The sequence below is a fragment of the Sardina pilchardus genome, chromosome 17, assembly GCF_963854185.1.
Source record: "Sardina pilchardus chromosome 17, fSarPil1.1, whole genome shotgun sequence".
NCBI classification, from domain to species: domain Eukaryota; kingdom Metazoa; phylum Chordata; class Actinopteri; order Clupeiformes; family Clupeidae; genus Sardina; species Sardina pilchardus.
The window spans coordinates 15,881,674-15,902,783 of record NC_085010.1 but is presented as its reverse complement, the minus strand read 5'-3'; the positions used below and the strand labels follow the sequence as shown (position 1 = coordinate 15,902,783).

The following is a 21,110-nucleotide window of genomic DNA, read 5'->3' as shown; positions in this document are numbered from 1 at the left end:
TTTTTGTAGCGTCGAAAGGACATGCCCGGTTCACTTCCAGGCTAACGAGTTTTGGCTAAAAACTGTAAAATCAAACTCTCTCAAAACACATCCGAAATAAAAAAAATCAATAAATGACATGATTTGATGTCAACTCAACGTATGTACTCCCAATCATCCGTAAATTGATCTAAAGTGCATTTTACTCCGGATAATCCCTTTAAGGGTTTAGAAATGGGCCTAGCTCTGTTGCCAGCACTACTCTAAAGGCATCTGAAGAGAGGTTTACCAACGCACATACTGGCAACCAGTGGACCACAATCTATGCCACCGGTGGGCCGCCAGCAGACCGCCAGCCTCTTGTTCTAACCCTGCACGTGGTTATGCTATTCAACAGAATACAGTTCCAACCCTGCATGGGTATGCTAATCAATAGAATACACTTTATCAACAGTTGTCTGGTTACCTATTTACGGAAACCTGTAATAGATGGGGTAGATTTTGGAAATGGGAATAGGATGATTGACTTGCTACAGAGCTGATCTGTAGTAGCCCTCACCCTAGATATGTAGTCTGGGAAATGTTTTTAAATGTACCCCCATCCACCCACCCCCCACTCTCTCTCTCTCTCTCTCTCTCTCTCTCTCTCTCTCTCTCTCTCTTTCTCTCCATATATATATATATACACACAGTGTGTGTGTGTGTGTGTATACACACACACACACATATATATATATATATATATATATATACTGTATACTGTATATCTTCTCTCTCTTACTAGCTGAGAGCTCTCTGCACTTTGCTACTTTAAGGCCTCATACAGAAAGTGGAAGTCAGGCGACATAACCCTGAAAACAGGAAGAGACAGCACAGAGCATGTCCTCTCACCAACCACAGACGAGAGACTTCAGTCCAACAGACTTCAGCAGCCAGAGACAGAGAGACGCGGGAGGAGGGACGCAACAGTCGCAGAGATGTGAGTTGGAGTTTAATGATTTAAAGAATCATTCAATTTAAGGTTGCGCTGCACAGTGCGTGATATTATATCAACATGCACTGAGAAGACTCACTGGATTATATGATATGGTGGTCAATCGTGCCTATAAATACTTTATGTGCAAGAGATGTAGCTATCATAATTATATGCTTTATCCTCTCAGTGAATTACCACTTCAAGTTCAGACTTTATTTAACAAAATGTAAATTAAATTCAAAATTAAATCTCTTTGGAAGTGCTAGTGTAGTGGTCCTCACACTTTTTCTATAGAGGGCCAGCTCACTATGCCTGGCTCTAAGAAAGGGCCAGAGACTCGGAGTATGTCAGTTACCTTAGTGCTAGGAAACAAAAAGCAGCTTTAGTTGGGGTCTATTGATAGGCAAAAATGTCCGCACAATGTCCGCCTCCTTGTTGTCCCTGTCAAGGTTGCTATGGTCATGGACCACTCAGGCAAGATTTATTTATTATTTATTTAATATCTGATTTATTTAAGCATACAGTATATTTAATCATAGCCAATTGCAATCTACTACAATTGTCTGTGTTTATTTTATATTGCCATCATGCCAAATCAATGTAAAATGTGGAACATAGAAATAACACAAATTAAATAATACTAATAAAAAAGTCTTTAGTATTTCTATTCTATTTCTATTTCTAGTTCAATACGGAAACAAGACTTTTAGGTGTCAAATACGGGACGATTCCGTATTATACGGAACGGTTGGCAACCCTAGTGTGGTATCAACTCGTTTTAGTTAAGGGAATAACGTAGTTTAATATATAAAAAATGGTGGAGTGTTCCTTTAAAAGATTGAACTAAGTCTGGTGATAGCCAGGCTACTGCTACTAAACACATCCCTCTAGCCCTCAGATCTGGTGAAATATTAACTTTTATCTGCCACATTATATGGCCAACTATAAAGATGTGATCTGCCTGTTTCCAGCATTAGCATAACAAAATATGCAAATATTTGGGTTTTGAGATACCTGATGAAATCCAACGTTGCAAATCGAAGCTTTCGCACATCAAAATCTTTTAAAACATTAGAAAGTCATCAGCTAATAACTCTCTGCATTAAAACACACAAAAATCACTCCATACGCTGCACACTAAAGGAATTCTTACAGGCTGTGATCAAATCAATATTTTTGGTTTCCTGGTGCAATATTTTTGGTTCCCATCCAGTGCCGGTGTCCCAGATAGCAAGAGGCAGTCCACTGGGGGCAGATCTGGCTGACGTTTTACTCATCAGTTCTCCACCGCAATGGTTCTCAAACTTTTCTGGCCCACGGCACCCCTAAACTAACCTGACTTTCGCCAGATCCTGTAGTTCGCTGTCTGCTTCACACAAGGATCTGGGACTTCTCGATAGGGTATGTATTTCTGAAGGCGGGTCCTTGTAAAACATCCTCGTATGTGATTTGATAAACCACTTGCCTGTTATCTTGAATGACGTGCTCGGCTTCTTCAAGCTCTTGCCAAACCCGGTCGGAAGAAGAGTAAAAACATCCTTGCCACCAATAAATGTCTTCAAAACTATTCTCTGTTAATCTTTTAAAGAATGAATACTCGATAGATCCGACAAAACGGTTGAAATAGCAGAATCAATGTCAGCACAAGACTCCTCGCTGCGTGCCGCCATTGTTATTTGAATTAAACACTCGCTTCGGCGCTCCTGATTGGTTGCTCATTTTTTGAGCAACTGCCAGGGGTTTGGATTGCCCTCGCGTCCAGACCCTTGTGTGGAGCTCAGCGACACGCCTCTGGTGGAGCATGGCGGAACTACAAGGGTCTGGCGAGAGTCAGGCTACCCCTAAACATATCCCCTATTTTTTTTTTTTTTTTTACTTTTTACTCTCAACCTCCTTGGTGCCACATTTGTACTTCATGACATTTTATTTAAACTTGTGACATGTTGGATAGGCCATAACTGCTTTTATTATAAGCATTATGATGAGAAGGTGAGGTTTATCTCATTGTTTTGAGATAACTTTAACTTATGAAAAAATAGGGAACAGACTATGAACAGAAATATCAGGAATAGACCTTCAACTAAAGTGTATAACTAAAACGTTGGTGCCTCTATCACAACTGTAAAAAAAAAGATATTACTGGCTATGCCAATAAATTATCAAGCCTTGGACTATGAGCATGCGCCACGGCACCCACTTTGAAAAACCCTGCTCTAGCGGTCTGCTGGCGGGTTGCCCACAAATGCCCCAGTAGGGTTGCCAATTCATGCATCTGGCATGACACTCACGCTTTCAGCATCAATCTCACACTCTCAAGCACACGCAAGGCATGTCACGGCAAATCTTTTTCTCCCCAATCCATTAATTTTCTGTTGATGAGTAGACTAGACCACAACATATTGTTTCTATGACAGGAAAATCCATAATTATAAGGTAATTATGTGACATGAGATCTTGACTTTCCTTCATAAATCCAGTTGGTAAGTCTTCTTAATAGTCTTCTGTTCTTCTCCGGGTTTGCAAACTTGTGGGTGCTTAGTTTCAAGCGACCCAGAACAAGCTACTGACGAGTTTTGGTGCTGTTTTGAGCAATATTTATAGTTATACTGTATACTTGTGAAAGTGTTTTTGGACTCTATCTTATGCCGTTGCTAGCTCTGTAGTGTAGTGATCAATGAAACATACTGTCTCTAAGGTTTATATGATGTACTTTCATCAAGAAAAAACATCCTTTGGTCAATTTTCGCTGGAGTTACACTTTAAAGAGGGTTTTTTGGTAATTATTGTAAAAAAAAAAAAAAAAAAAAAAAAAAAGGCAAACTGAATTGATTAAGATTCGATTTTCAAAATCAGTAAAAGTGAAAATATCCAGGGGGTGAATACTTTTTTTTATAGGCACCTTACAGTATGTAAATATGTCAATCCTCTAAGTGTTCCACATTTTTTAAATGCTATTTTATAAAATTTCTAGTTTTTTTCAGCCTGTTACTGAAACAAGATGTCCAAGGTCAAGAAGGAGAAAGAAAAGGACCTGGATGAGCTGAAGAAAGAGGCGGATCTGGTAAGGCTCCTTCTGGATGAAAAAGGCTAGTTATGATGTGTAACTTAAAGGTAGGGTATGGAATGAGCTTTTTTGGCCATTTTTGCAAAATCACTTGAAATCCTATTCCTAACCCACTTATAGCCACTAAGTTGGAAGCACTGAAATGGAAATTAAACACGTCAATCATCTGCGGAACGGGCAGGGCTCAAAAAACTCCAGCCAATAGAATTCCTCACCCCATACCATCATTTCACAGCTCGATCGTCAATCTAACGTCTTACTCCTCTTCCTACTCCCCCTCCCCACCGCGCGCGACCCTTTCGAAAGCTGGTGACCGCGAGTCAGTGCTGAAACGAAACCAACTGCCTGCTGCTGCACGTCCATGTTCCCCTCTTGTTGTGTCACTTCATTTCTATACAAACTAACTAAGGCAGCGGATACCTACGGAAACTCAATCACCCACGCAATAAATAAGCTATGTAGCAAAAATTACATTTTACCATGACACGAAGAGTGCTGTAAACATGAAATCGAAACTTAACAGCTTGGAGCTACGGTGGAATAGGCGAACCAACGGGGCAGCACTAAACTCGGATATTTCAGGAGATAATCGCCCTGGTAAGAACAAACCAGATTCTGTTCAAATATACACACCTATGGCTACTGAACCATATGTACTACAACCCTTTGGAGGTGAATAGCCTAAAGAATGTAATTGGGGAAGTTGATGTGAGTGATTGTGCTGTAGACGCCAGGATGGCATTTCATTTAGCCTGGCTCGCTCTCGCGCTGCGCATTTGAATTGTCGCTCGTGCATGGAGGGCGGGACTTGAGGTTGTATATGTTCAAACTCTGCCGTCCGTTTTGCTAATTCCGTACCCAACCTTTAACTTAATTTTCAATTATCTTTCCTCCTGTTCTTTACTTTACCCCTTCAGAATGATCACAAGCTGTCTCATGATGAACTCAGCCGCAAATATGGCACTGACTTGGTTGAGGTAAGGTTGCTGCTGAAGATCCTGCCTGAGTCATATTAAACACAAAAACATTCCTACAAAATGACACATAGCCTCATGTTGTGTTGTGTTGAATTAGATACACTATGAAAGCCTTGCCTGTTGTTTATGGTGAACAGGGACAGAAAACAAAATGATTTTCAAGTTGATGATATGGCCTGTGGCACAATATGGAGGTAGAGATGGCGTCTGCGCCTATTGTCTAATAATTTGGTTGTGCCCGGTGCGGTCCGTAACTCCAAGAAAAAGTTCAGACAGGTGGTAGAAAAGTAGAGACCGCACTCAGGGGCTGAACTTTATACAAAAATATTTTCAAACTTTGAATAGGCCTACATTTTTGTGTATTTAAGTGTAAGTTGTGTAAGTTCAGCCCCTGAGTGCAGTCTCTACTTTGTTACTACCTGACTGTGGCACTTTCTTTTAGCCCAACAGCCTTCAATCTTAAGATCAGAGAGCTGGCTTACAACTACCTCATGTGCAATTGAAACTCTCCCAAAGCAAGGAGGCCTACCATAATATTACGTTTTCAAAAATGTCTGATCGCCTAACTTCAGGCACAGAAAATGTCCTTGCTTTAAGCCCTGTAGACCTACTGCCTAAACTATGTGTGGTGTTAGCAACTACATGACCGGCTATACAGTAGATATTTTCTTAGTCGCTCTATGTTATTTCACACAGTATAGTACTAATTTTGACTACAATTGGAAAAGGCAGTTAGATATGAAAATCCTCTTTTATCAACTAGTAGTTTTAGCCTATTATACAGAGGAAACACTGATTTATTAAACCTGACATCCTATTAGGGGTCTGGGGAACACTGTGTTGGTAGGTGATTTAAACAAAAAACGTTCTTAACTGCTTATCTAAAACTTAAAATAACGTTTTCATTCCGGAACAAGTGAAATTGGTTTTGTTTTCAGATACATTAATCCAAAAAGTGTTTGTTTCAGGTTTTCGTTGTTTGAACCATTTCTAATTCCTGACAGTGAACGTGGCCAAATGTTCCTGAATTGTTCCATGTTGAATTTGCAGGGTCTGTCCTCCTCTCGTGCAAAAGAGATCCTTGATCGTGATGGTCTTAATGCTCTGACCCCACCACCCACCACCCCAGAATGGGTGAAGTTCTGCAAGCAGCTCTTTGGTGGGTTCTCCACTCTGCTGTGGATTGGAGCCGTCCTCTGCTTCCTGGCCTATGGTATTCAGGGTGCCTCAGAAGATGAACCAGCAAGTGATAACGTAAGGAGAACATTCTTTCTGTGTTGGGGCAAACTTCAGATCCATTGGGAAAATGTATCTCAGCGACAATTTAACATTGTTTCTTTTCTGTTTCCCCATGCAGGTGTACTTGGGGGTTGTTCTGTCTGCTGTTGTGATCATTACTGGATGCTTCTCCTACTACCAGGAGGCTAAAAGCTCAAAGATCATGGAGTCCTTCAAGAAACTGGTTCCTCAGGTACCTCCCAGTCATACTGTAGTATTTTTTTGGATAGTTAAGTAAGTCTTGTATACGTATGTCTTGAGACCTCTGAATGTATATATTTTTGATTGACCCTGTAGAAAGCCCTGGTTGTACGTGATGGTGAGGAAATGATTATCAATGCTGAGGAGGTGGTGGTTGGAGATCTGGTGGAGGTGAAAGGTGGAAACAGAATCCCTGCTGACCTGCGTATCATCTCCGCTCATGGCTGCAAGGTGGTTATTCTTGGGTGTATTCAGGGCTCAAAATTAACCTGTTATTGTCCTGTTATCCCAGGGACCATAAAAAATACTCCTGGGACACAATAGAAAGATGTCTGGGACAACTTTGGGACAGCAGAAAAAAATATCAAAGTAGTTTTTCTCGTTTTAATAAAACAACAACAATCATAAAAATTAACAGTGAAAATACAACAGGTTTGATCTGGTGTAACGGGAAGCTGACAAAAGCAACGTTAGCTAGCTGATCTCTTAAGAAGCTCTTTTGTACACCTTTACACTGTTTACTGCTCTACACTCTGAATCAGTGTACAATGTTATTTTTAATACAAATACAGTATAAGATACCCTTATGGGATGGATGTTTGCAATTCTTTAGAAATCCGTCCTCTTGGTTTGTATTAGGAATGAGCGAGCACGTGACAATTTGGGAGGGGGCTGAGCCTATCCTCCATCTTGGAAGGATGTATCATTGGTTGCCAGGGGCAACGCCTTCCGAAGAGTCGCGTTTAGAGACTCATCAAAACCGTAGTCTAGATTCTAGTCTACAAGGACCGTACAAGGACAAGCTTATACCAAGCGCAAAGCAGCGATATTTGGAGAAGCTCTCCAGCATCCAAAGTTACTACACTATGCAAGCGTTCAAAAGCCACAAGTCGTTAGAAAGTTATGAGACTTACTGCTGTGGTTGGGTGCAGGATTTGGCCATCTACAAGCCTCTAGGGGACGGATTCACGAAGCCTTCTTAAGACAAAAATACTTCCTCAGTGGTGCTTTCTTCTTATCTTTTGTCTTTAGAGCAAATTTAAGAAGATTTGATATTCATGAATAAAGTTCTTATGTTTTCTTCTTAAGATGTTTCCTAAGAAAACACTTAAGAACAAATGGTATTGGTATTCTTGAAAACAAAATGTAGCCTACTCTTAATTTTCCTCGCAACTTTAAGACAACCCCGCACCTGTCTTAAAAACGTTACAGTGTAAAGTCGGGCCTCTTATAGTCATAAATATAAACACATTTACCAGTTTTAGACAGCTCGTTTGAAATATCAGCCTTTATTATGTGTACTCACGATATATGAGCCAAACAGTTATTGCTAATTTTAGCTTGCTGCTATTGTTTTCGGTAGCTCAGTACTCTGTCTGAAAACTTGCATAGACCGAAGGGTTCCTGCCAGCATTCGGCGCACGTCGACCTCAGAGTAGAACACGTTTCATTTCTTAAATATCTAAAGTCCATGGAAATGGCAGTATTATCTAGTAAAAACGGCAAATTCCAAGAAAGAAAGTTAAGATAACCGGGAGTGCCTGAAGGTATGACTTTTCCTCTTAGTAACTTGCCACTTGTAAACAAAACTCTACCGTATGATCGCGTTTAGTGTACGAATGGTGCAGTGCATTCTTATCGAAGTTCTTAAGTGGGAAAACAAAGAAGAGGTACTGGGGCAGTTCTTCACACAGCAGTGATTTCCAATCATTGTCAAGTTGTGCGGAATTAGAACCTTAACAACACACGACTTAAACAATTACGCTATATGCCGCCCGGTATCCAGGACCATCCTTCCAACCAGGGGAGGAGCTCCGTTTGGAGGAGCTCAGCTCACGGCTGTGACGACACTTTCTTATTCCTAATAGAAATTGATATTAAGTGACACATACGCCTACATGTAAAGAGCCAAAATAAGGCACAAAAAGGTCACTTTCCGATAACCATCAAAGTTAACGAAAATAATCTAGCCCTGGCTCACCTACAAAACCTGCTTACCACCCTCACTGGACCCGTTCCAATTCCACACCAGCAGGATGCCATCTCTACGGCACTTCACTTTGCCCTATCCCACCTTAACAATAGCAACACCTACATGAGAATGCTGTAAATTGACTTCAGTTCAGCATTCAACATCATCATCCCCTTCAAACTGATCACCAAACTCAGTGAACCTGGGTATCAATACCTCCCTCAGTAACTGGATTCTGTCTCAGTCCTCAGTCTGTTAGGTTAGATAACCACACCTCCTGAACCATCACCCTGAACACCGGCGTACCACAGGGATGTGTGCTGAGCCCTCTCCTTTACTTCCTCTTCTATGACTGCACACATGCACATGGCTCTAACACCATTAGTCCTTTTCCATAAGATTTAATAATTTTGAGCGATATTAGAAGCACCTAAATGGCTTTCCATTCAACAGAACGATTCTAGCATTCATGTCCCTGTTAATGCACATTTGTCTACTGCGCTGGATGGTTTTCCATCAATAGATGTAGTGAATGGAACACTTCTAGCGAATGTATCGGAGGTAGCGAATGGTACACTATTGTGAGGTGAATGTCTTGGTATGCATGATACAAAATTCAGAGTTTTGTCTATATACCACCTGTCTATACTTGGTATATCAGGTTGTACTTTTCTGCTTTTTTACCCTTCTGGTTAGACGCAAACTGCATTTCATGGTCTTTGTACTCACTCTGCACAATGACAATAAAGTTGAATCAAAGCATATTCGGGACAGCTGCAGAACACTGGGTGTATTCTGTCTGTGTGCATGCAATTTTCAGCATAGACAACATTACCTTTTCTAATTTCCTCGGTGTCATTGTATTTCATTGTCAGGTGGACAACTCTTCCCTCACAGGAGAATCTGAGCCTCAGACGCGTAGCCCTGAGTTAACCAATGATAACCCCCTGGAAACTAGGAACATCGCATTCTTTTCCACTAACTGTCTCGAAGGTATATTGGTTTTAGCCACATACGAAACATAACAATAACATAAACACGACTAAGTGTTTTAACCATTTTCCATCTTTGCATAATGTGCAGGAACATTGTAATACCTACTGTCATATTTTACTTTTGCTTTTTTTAAATGATGTTAGGTACTGCTAGAGGAGTTGTCATCAACACTGGTGATCGCACAGTTATGGGTCGTATTGCCAGCCTGGCTACTACTATTGGTCGACGCCGCAAACCCATTGCCGATGAAATCAATTACTTCATCCACATCATCACTGCTTTGGCTGTCTTCCTGGGTGTCTCGTTCTTCATCCTCTCACTCATCCTTGGATACAGATGGATAGAGGCGGTCATCTTCCTCATTGGGATCATCGTTGCCAATGTACCTGAAGGTCTCCTGGTTACAGTCACTGTAAGTACACATAAACTAGAGTTCAGTGTCAGGGTTCATTCTTTCATGTTGCAAATGATCTTTCTATCAGATGACAGGTAAATATTGTGCTGCTGGTTCGTTTTACTGAACTTTGGCACCACAATTCCAATTCCAGGTGTGTCTAACCATGACTGCCAAGCGCATGGCCAAGAAGAATTGCCTGGTGAGGAACCTGCAAGCTGTGGAGACTCTGGGCTCTACCTCTATCATCTGCTCTGACCCAGAACCGGATGACGGTGGCCCACATGTGGTTCGACAACCAGATCCATGATGCCGACACCACAGAGAACCAGACTGGAACCGCTTTTGACCACACCTCTGCTACCTGGACCAACTTGTCACGCGTGGCCGGGCTCTGCAATCGTGCTGTCTTTCTGCCTAAACAGGAGAGTGTGCCCATTCTCAAGGTGAGTAGACTGTGTGGAGAATGTGATATTTTGTTCTTGAAGTAAGTTCTTGAATAAAGTCCAGTGGTTGTACATTGAGTCTCCCCCTCCCCTGACAATATAAAGGTAAAATTAGCCTGCTACCATAATGAAAGTCCTGGAGCACGTTTTCTAGCACGTCATTATGACCCATACTGACCAGTTTAAAAATCTTGCAAAGTGGCCCTGGCTATTTAGAGCATAACTGAGCTGTTTGTCTTTAATGTTGTTTACCCCCGTATAACCAACTGCACATACTGTATGTAAGGTCTTGGCTTTAAAAAGGCAAATGTACCTTTATTGGCTCGATCTCCTTGGGAAACGGTGTTCGCTGAACGTCTTTCACCCAAGACCTCCATTGCAATATGGCTATTAAATTTACACTCAAACTCACAAACAGGATAGCCTAACGCTAAAGTGGAAGTGTCTGACAACAGTAGGACACATTTTGCCCACAATTTAACATTAGACAAACCAATAAATATGTAGCACTTACCTCGAGTTGTGGATAAGTAATGCTATGTTAGGACCAGTGTCTAGGCTTGTAGAGAGAACAGCTTTGAAATGCCAGCTTGTCAAAAAATAATAGAGTACAGTGGTGCCTATTAGACAGACAATATGTACCTGTATACAGTATATAAAGAATTAGAATTCAGTGCTTCAAATGCTTTGTACTTTGAAGTCACTAATTACCTCTTCTGTCAGGTAATGAGGGGCATATAGCTCAATCTCTTAACTTGCTTATTTTCCATAAATAGTTATCAAATTACATTTAAATTTGCTATTTAGTTTCCATTTAGAGTTTCTTTTAAATCCTATTTTAAATTAAATTAACCTACATTCTTATTTTGGTTAACACAATGTATTTCACATTTTATTAGTGAGTTTATATTAGGCTAAACTTCAAAATAGTAAAATCTTATTATATCTCAATGTCAGTATGTAGTTTAATTTGATGTAATTGCACTTTCAGCAAATCTAATTATCAAGAGCACTAAGTGCTGTATGTAAGGCATAATGTAAAGAACGCCGGTCTTTATCGAAAATAAGTCCCGACAGGATGAACAGAACCCCGACGGGCAGCGTTTTGCTTCGTCCTGAAGGGACTTATTTTCCGGTGTGTGTGTGTGTGTGTGTGTGTGTGTGTGTGTGTGTGTGTGTGTGTGTGTGTGTGTGTGTGTGTGTGTGTGTGTGTGTGTGTCTGTGATCTTGGACATTTTTAGCGAGAGGTTGCTGGAGATGCCTCTGAGTCTGCCTTGCTGAAGTGCATTGAGCTGTGTTGTGGCTCTGTGAAGGAGATGAGGGAAAAATACCAGAAGATTGTCGAGATCCCCTTCAACTCCGCCAACAAATACCAGGTATTGAGAGCACTTCCTAAAATCCTCTTCCAACTTTAGCAGTGCCAACATCACTGTCAATGTCCATGAGTCGTTGCATTGCTAAGATCATTGTGGCTTTGTGTTTTCCTGATAGCTCTCCATTCACAAGAACCCCAGTGGCGAGACCAAGCACCTGCTGGTGATGAAGGGAGCTCCAGAGAGGATCCTGGACCGCTGCTCATCCATCATGATCCAGGGCAACGAGCAGCCGCTGGATGAAGAGATGAAGGAAGCCTTTCAGAGTGCCTACCTGGAGCTGGGCAGTCTGGGCGAAAGAGTGCTCGGTATGGTTCCCCTTGAAATTAATCAAACTGCTTTTTCCAGATATTCGAATGTATAGGATAGGTTAGGGTCACATGGTTGGGAAAGCACTGACTTACAGATGGGGATTCAGTGATGTCACTACCTGTGGCTAATTGGGACATGGGGCTCACAATCAGTTTGCAAGCCTTTGTAAAAAGCTGGTGGCCTGGTTTCCCCTTTGTAGAGTTTGCCTGTGAGCAAGTCAAAGTGGAACATTTTCGATATTTTCGATTATTACCACAACAAAACTGAACAGAAGAAAAAGACGCTTGAGTTATTTTGGAGCTATACCGGGTCAGTGAGAGTCACAGGGAAGTGATCTCTCACTGAAGCTCTGCTAAGCTGACGTGTGCACATTTGCAGCCGCACACCAAGGTCTTACTTTGACGTCTGTACACCATGTAGGGCCAGTGTGTAAGTTAGCATTTGTGGGTTTTGCATCAGGTTAGTTTGTAGTCTGGGCTTCAGCTGATAAATATATCCTAGACAGAGAAGCATAGCTCAGTATGGATGCTGTGCCTAGGCCATCTCCTTACAATAGCCACACTTACTCATTGGTAACAGTGGTTTGTTTTTTTTTGCATTTCCTTTCCACCTTGTAGGCTTCTGCCATTTCAATCTGCCTGATGAGCAGTTCCCTGAGGGTTTTGACTTTGACTGTGATGAGGTGAACTTCCCCACTGAGAATCTGTGCTTCATTGGCCTCATGTCCATGATTGACCCTCCTCGTGCTGCTGTGCCCGATGCTGTTGGCAAGTGCAGGAGTGCTGGAATCAAGGTATGATGATAAGGTTGAATGCCTGTTTATTGTATATAAGTCTACTGTACGTGTTCATTCATGTGCCATGTTCTGTATGAAGATTGATCATCTTTTGTTTGCCAATATTTTAACTCCAGGTCATCATGGTGACTGGTGATCATCCCATCACTGCTAAGGCCATCGCCAAAGGTGTAGGCATCATTTCAGAGGGTAACGACACCGTGGAAGATATTGCAGCTCGCCTTAACATTCCTGTTACAGAAGTCGACCCAAGGTAGACTACATCACTCTTGTCAGTGTAGCCCTTTAAATAATCCATATATTAAAGGATTAAAGCGAGGGTTGAGAAGCAAAGCGGCGTAAGTGACATTTTGGTCAAAATTTAGTTTTCTAATCACCTGAAAGCTCTTGATGAGCTCTTTCTAACTGACAAAATTCTAGACGTTATAAATATACTGTTATTGAACAAAAACCAAAGGTCTTTAACTGTAGATAGATAGATAGATAGATACTGTAGATAGATACTTTATTGATGCCCAAGGGGAAATTCAAGAACTGTGAACATATAGAAGCAGTTAGATTTGTTTTGGCTCTCCTGTAAAGTTGGTGAAATGTCACTTACGCCCCTTTGCTTCTCAGCTCTTGAAAGGTGGTTTTAAATGGGCTTTAGATATGTTAAGTATGACCATAAGCTAGGGTCATAGATGAGGGGTGACCCTATCCAGAGAACCGTTGGGCTTAGGAGCACAACCCTTTTATTGTATGTTGGCCATTATGACACCCTCTGAATGCATACCAAGTTTCGTGGAACTCATGGGGGACCATACAATAAATGTATTTATGTGTAGATTTATGAGGCATTACAATCGTGGGTATCTTTGGTTGACATGGTCAAAACCTGTTCATGGGGGGCCAACAAATAAATTAAATTATTTGTACATTTAATGACATTTAATTTGTACATTTAATGACACCAACTGGCTTGTAGATGTCCAGACACAGTTTTTTGTGAATATCTCGAGAACCATAGGGCTTAACGGCCATGTCAATCCATCCCATAACCACTAATTTAATGTATAGCGCTACCTAGTCAAAAATGAAAAAGCAAAAATGTAAGTGTAGAATCATTATGACACCCTCTGCATGTATGCCAAGTTTTGTGGAATTTGATTCATGGTTGGCCAGTCAATAAATGAATATGTGTACATTTAGTGACTGTACACTTTGCACAGCATGCACAAACACATTTAAAGATACATGCACACATGCAGGCATAAACACACTCACACATACACACAGACACCCACACAGACAAACACACAGACAAGCACAGACACACACGTACATACATACATACAGTACACACAGGTACGCACACACTCACATTCATGCACGTACACACACACACACACACATGCATAAACACACATACACATACAGTAGACAGGCAGGCATAAGCACGCACACATGCACCTGCATGCACACACACATAAACACAAGCATGCACACACACATAAAAACACACACACACACACACACACACATCCCTTTACCGCCACCACACACACAAGCGAACACAGACAGAGAAGCACACACACACAAAAGCAAGCGCACACATGGACACCCTAATTTACAGTATAAAAGTAGCAGCAGGGATGGAGTAGGAGATGGAAACAAGCGTGATTCGTTTTTGCGGAGAGAATGTGCAGGACCCTGCAGCGGTCATATTCTGTGCCGCTTCATGGTTTTGAATTTAAGACTCCTCTATCGACGAACGCAAGTCTTGTGTTGTTGACAGAAAGAGGACTTTAATAGTGTTAATCTGAGTATGTAACAAGAGTTCAGGACAACAGTTAGATTAACACTGTTATCTCTTTTCTTCTTCAGAGATGCCACGGCTTGTGTTGTCAATGGCTCTAAACTGAAAGATATGGAGCCTGAATCTCTGGATGAGATCCTGAAGCACCACACTGAGATTGTGTTTGCCAGAACTTCTCCACAGCAGAAACTCTTCATTGTTGAGGGCTGCCAGCGACTGGTAATGCAAAATGATGGTCGTCACCAAATTGATCATTCTTACAGATGGCATATTGCTTTTTTTTAAAAAAAATGAAATTGCCCTTTATGAAGATCAATTTTGTTCTTTTGAGTATGGGGCAGCCGTGGCCTACTGGTTAGGGCTTCGGGCTTGTAAGGGATGCCGGTTTGATTCCCGACCAGTAGGAAAAATGTGGGTGGGGGAAGTGAGCACTGCTCTCCCATCCTCACATCCACGGCTGAAGTGCCCTTGAGCAAGGCACCTAACCCCTCACTGCTCCCAGAGCACACAAGTATACTTTGCTGGGGAACCAGATTTACATTTACATTCACATTTAATTTTTTTGCAGGGTGCCTTTGTGGCTGTGACAGGTGATGGTGTCAATGACTCTCCTGCCCTCCAAAAGGCTGACATCGGTGTTGCTATGGGTATCGCCGGATCTGATGTCTCTAAGCAGGTTGCTGACATGATCCTTCTGGATGACAACTTTGCCTCCATTGTTACAGGAGTTGAGGAAGGTGAGGAATTCTCTCAAAGACTAGCCCTTACCCAATTTTCAATGGTACTGATATTTGCTCATGTGTGAAGTGCTGTGATTTGCCAATGTGTATGTCTTGCCCCAAAAGGTGTGTTGTATGCTCAAATGGTATACCGTGACTTGGGTATATTGTTCAATCCTCTAAAAATGTTTGTCTTCCAGGTCGTTTGATCTTCGACAACTTGAAAAAGTCCATTGCCTACACTCTGACCAGTAACATTCCTGAAATCACACCTTTTCTTATCTTTATGATTGCCAACATCCCACTCCCTCTGGGCACAGTCACCATCCTCTGTATCGATCTTGGAACAGACATGGTAAAGACTACCTTGGTTTTTTGTTTTTCATTTCATTTTTTTACACCTTCCAGTTATTGGTCCTCTCAGACAGGAATGAAAATATCACCAATCTCTTTGTGAATTCCCAGGTTCCTGCTATCTCCCTAGCATATGAAACTGCTGAAAGTGACATCATGAAGAGACAGCCCAGAAACCCAAAGACAGACAAGCTGGTGAATGAGAGGCTTATCAGTATGGCGTATGGACAAATCGGTGAGTACTCAGTTTTATTTGCTGTTGACTCGAGATGATCTGTATGGAGTACGTCCTTGTTATATCTCATGAAAGTAAAATGGGAGGTTAAATCTTTGTTTGTTTGTTTGTTTAAAAAGATCCATTAAAAATTATCCTGATGAGCCTCTCCTCTCATTTCTAATCAGGTGTTTGATGTTGGTTTTGTAACAGTTTGTCCAGGGAGCGATCGCTCCTTGTGTACATCTGAAAGTCTAAGACGCGTGAGGAACGAGAAGAACGTAGGTTACGAATGTAACTATGGATCTGTGAGACCGAGGGATGACCGTCACTATCCTTGTCGCTCGGACCATTCTGAGGCGTTCAGGGATAGGAGACTGACCCGGGAGCATTCTCTGCTATTTATTAACGCAAGTCGTTCTGCTTCCGGAGGTCATGGACATGACTATTTTGACATATGGTCTCGGTGATAGGCAGAACGAAGGTGATCATTCCTTTTTAGACCGTAGTGACGGTCAGAGTGAGGTCGAAACAGATCCACGGTTGCAATTTATAAATATAAATATTAGGGATGCACCAGGGGCGTCACTAGGCATGTTTTACTGGGGCACGTGCCCCAGTAAAAATAAGTTGTGCCCCAGTAAAAAAAATGTCTTACACAAACGACGCAGTGCCCCAGTAAACATGTACACAAACGACACAGTGCCCCAGTAAACCTTAATTCCTAGTGACTCCCCTGGGATGCACGATAATATCGGCACGGCATTGGTATCGGGCGATAAGAGCTTTAAAACTTAATTATCGGCATCTGCAGATATGAACATTTCTGCCGATATACCTGGCCGATAAGGTGACGTGCAAATGATACGCATGCAGAGTTACAGCTGTCTAGTGCGATTACATTTCTGTGCATTTGCATGTTGTGACAAGAATGTGTCATTGTAAACAACACAGTTTTAAGGAAACTGTAGTTGTTCAAGTTCAAAGAGGTAGCCTAACATGTGTGTGCACAAGGCATCCCCTCCCCTAGAAGCTAGCCTGTGGCTGTGCGTCTTCTTTATCACACACGTATGCGCAGCAGTGCCATAAACAGCGAGACATGGCTGCTAGTTTAAGTGATGCTATTGTAACACATAATAGGCTAATATCAAGTTGATGTGCTCACTTGCATCTCTGAAATGTGTGTTGCTAACCTATCTAGGCAATGGGATTTAGGTAATTTAGGCCTACTGGGTTTAACGTAATTTAGAAATAGGCTACGCAACCTTGGCAAATCTGGAGAGAGCTCCTTGCTACAGTATGCCGCTAGTTCAGGTCATGTCTGTCATTCGTGTTGTGGTCACTAAAATCATTAATGGTAGACACTTATCTCTTCTATGATCCCAAAAAGATTGTCTTCGACTTGTTATATTTTTGAACATTTATTTAATGTGATGAAAAACAATGAACTGCATCTCTGATAGCATCCATATACACACTATATGCGCAACTATTATTCACAGTGAGACGGAAGGCTAATTACTCTCACGTATTTCTTAAAGTGACAGACACTCAATTACACCTGATTACACCTGTCACGCCCTGATGAAGACCCGGTGAGGTCAAAACCGGTTGGCGATTTTTACTATGCCCCCTATGCCTTAATAAAGGGTTTTTAATAATATTTTGTCCTGAGCTCAATACAGGAGTTGCCTGAAGTAGGCCTAGTAGCCACTTTTTCAGTTTAGAGATATTTTTGACTTCAAGAGCACCCTGCATGCTGGAGTGTACCGATCTCTACAAATAGCTTTTTTCTCGTTTATTGTAAATTGACTCAATTACACCTACTGTAGACACAACCATGTGCACTCCTACACCACATTGAACATATTGTAGATACTGACAGCATGTATCCAAGACATTAAAGAGACCATGCCTGGTTGCCCAGTTGGCAACCACTTTTAAAAGCTAATGTTGAGCCCTGTAGGCTAAGCCTACTGTTGGAAACTGTGATGTGAAAATCTAAATAAATCTGCCATATTTGAAATAATTTTAGTAGTTTTCATGAGTGAATGTCTATTTCGAAAATGATAGGCTACAATTTTTTAATGTCCCATGTCTACAGCAAGTACCCTATCATAACAACAGATTAATTATAGAACCGGAGAGACTTTTCAATAATTAAAAAGCAGAGGTGTATATATCGGTATAGGCATCGTCAATCGGCCAAAATGAGCTTGTAAATATTGGCATATCAGATATTGGCTAAAATTCAATATCGTGCATCCATAATATACTGTATATAAATATACACGCTAAAGCTGTAGGGGAAGCTCTGCAGAGAAATATGCAAGCATAAAACGAGCGAAAACTAAAAGCGAAAGCGAAACCGGAGATGAAATTGCCAATCCTGCATAGTTTCTCTTTAACACTGCATTTAGAAGTAGTTTTCATAATTTCTTTTTTTATTACCATTTACAATGCCAAATCAATGAAATCTTGTATTACTTTTTCAATGACACCTGCGGTCCTCCATATGTAATAGTAATTGCCTCTTATAAAATGACCAACTATATGGCCAAGAATGGTCATATATTTACCCTATGGTGTCCCTTGAGGATATATGGTATTACTGTAAATGGTTGTCTCATATCATGCTTATCGTCTGGGCAGAGATTCATGTGCTGTAACTTCAGGGATTGACCTTCTCTATCTTTCACATTTTTAAAAGGTATGATCCAGGCCCTTGCAGGATTCTTCACATATTTTGTCATCATGGCTGAAAACGGTTTCCTGCCATCCACACTACTTGGAATTCGAAAGGAGTGGGATGATAAGTCCATTAACGATCTGGAGGACAGTTATGGACAGCAGTGGGTAAGTGACCAGTTTGTAGTGTACCACTACTAATGGTATCTACCATTCTCTCTATTTCAATGCAAAATGGCCGTAACTGCAGAGTGTCCTCTGTATTTTTTTTGTTCAATTTTTGTTTCATTTATTAAAGAGAAACTATGGCGATTTCATCTTAAGTTTCGGTTTCGTTTTTCATTTTCGCTCGTTTTATGCTTGCATATTTCTCTGCAGAGCTTCCCCGACAGCTTTAGCGTGTATATTTATACATATATAGGCTATACATGAATATATAAATTGCAAGCGTGGTTCTTCTTGTTCTTTAATGCGTCTCAGCCTTCCAGATGTAAACAGGGAACGATCGTCTCCTGAACAAACTGCAAGGTTGCAATAGCGGATAGGGACACTGGGGGCGGGAGGAAATATGACTGTTTTCGATAAAACTGGTCAGTCAAGTAAAACAACGATTTCTAAGCGATTTTATGACTATGAAAAAGTTGCATAGGGTCTCTTTAAGTACTAATAGCCCACAAGACAATCCAACTTACATCAATGCACCTGTATGTGACACGTCGTTGCAGATACCTCTGACTTGTCAAAACGAAAGTAGAGTTGACTCCACTAAACTAAACCTAAACTTCAATACCCACAAATCTATTGTCCAAAATGAATAAACTTGACGGTTTGTTGATTAAAATTGAAATAGATTTGTGTACTTCTGGTATGGGATACGGTTTAGGCTACATGTGAAGTGTGCCCATTGCTGCTTACCACCTCTAACTCTTATTGATGTCTATTTGAGTTTTCCATCAGAAATTAAGCCCATGTGCAAATTAAATTACATTTTAACATTTATTTGCAAAAATGTTCACTAGCAAAGAGCCCATTTTATCTAGAAAGCTGTCCGTCTTTGTTCAGCTTCCTCCCCTTTATCCTCCCTTGACTTGCGTCACTTGTGTGCCACAGACCTATGAACAGAGGAAGATTGTGGAGTTCACCTGCCATACTGCCTTCTTCACCAGTATTGTGGTCGTGCAGTGGGCTGATTTGATCATCTGCAAGACCAGGAGAAACTCGGTCTTCCAACAGGGCATGACGTAAGTAGTAGGGCATGACTAAACGGGCACCATGAAAAGCCTAACAAAAATGATGGGAAGAATGAGAAGGAGAAGTTTTGAACTGACATATGGTGTGTTCCTGCCTTCCCCAGAAATAAAATCCTCATCTTTGGCCTGTTTGAGGAGACAGCCCTGGCTGCCTTCTTGTCATACTGCCCAGGCATGGACGTCGCCCTCAGAATGTACCCTCTCAAGTAAGTCTGGCCAAAATCTTCTGAACAGAACCAACAATTTGTTTTTCTTAAGCCATTTCTGAATTGGCATTCTTTGCCGCATTCATCAAAGATTATATTTGTTTATTGTTTTACAAATCTCCTCTTCCCATTTTCTCTTCTTTTTCAGACCATGCTGGTGGTTCTGTGCCTTCCCATATGCATTCCTTATCTTTATTTATGATGAAATGCGTAAGTTCATCCTGCGACGCAGCCCAGGAGGTAAGATAAAAACTCTGTCCATCCACTTGTTCTTGCCATTAGGGATGCTCTGAACAATCGGCCATTGATCATGTTATAAAATCTTGATCCCTATGAATTAACACTTATGAGTCCCTCATGGTGAATAGTCTGATCATTGATGGCTGATCAGAAAGTGTGTGTTTTTTCCTATCTATATGGATTCTGGTGTGACAGTGTCTGAAACCATTCTTCCCCTCATCTGTTCTTGCAGGTTGGGTGGAAAAAGAGACCTACTACTAGAGTGCCCAGTCTGCATCATTCGGTTATGACTTTGCATGGTTGTCTTAATCTTGCTGCTTGGAAAAAAAGATTAGCTTACATTGGTAATTTGTATAAAATGCTCAATGCAATCACTGAAATCCTGAATCAAACTATTGTGTGCCTTGTTTCTAAAGTCAGACCAATTTCATACATGTTTCTAGAAGCCATACAAATAAAATCAAGTCAGGTCTCTTATTTTGTGTCTTTTTTTGTTCGTTTATTTGTTTTATTGCCTGTATGTTTGCACAGAGAGAGATTTGATTTGATAAAAAAAAAAATATATATATATTCGGACCAAGGATATCAGTACTACAAATGAAATATAACAATGACAAACAAATAGTAAAAAGAACAATGTAAATTGCCCCAGGAAGGGGGTACAACAATACAAAAAAAAAAAAAAAAAACCATACAATAGGCACTATCATGGTGAACAAATCATGAAACAGACTGATTTAAAGCACACTTTCCTTCACGGTTCAAGCATTTACACAGACAAAGCATGTACTGACATCTTCTCCAGATAACAAAATAGCAACAAAACAAAATGAACGTGTCCTTGCGCACTGGTTTATGATGCCTGCTTAGAAATGCA

At 41.1% G+C, this 21,110-nt stretch overlaps 1 pseudogene; it reads left to right on the top strand.

Annotated features, from left to right (window-relative positions):
• Window positions 1-912: 912 nt before the first annotated feature.
• LOC134061748 (sodium/potassium-transporting ATPase subunit alpha-1-like) lies at window positions 913-20,695 on the top strand (annotated as a pseudogene).
• Window positions 20,696-21,110: the final 415 nt, after the last annotated feature.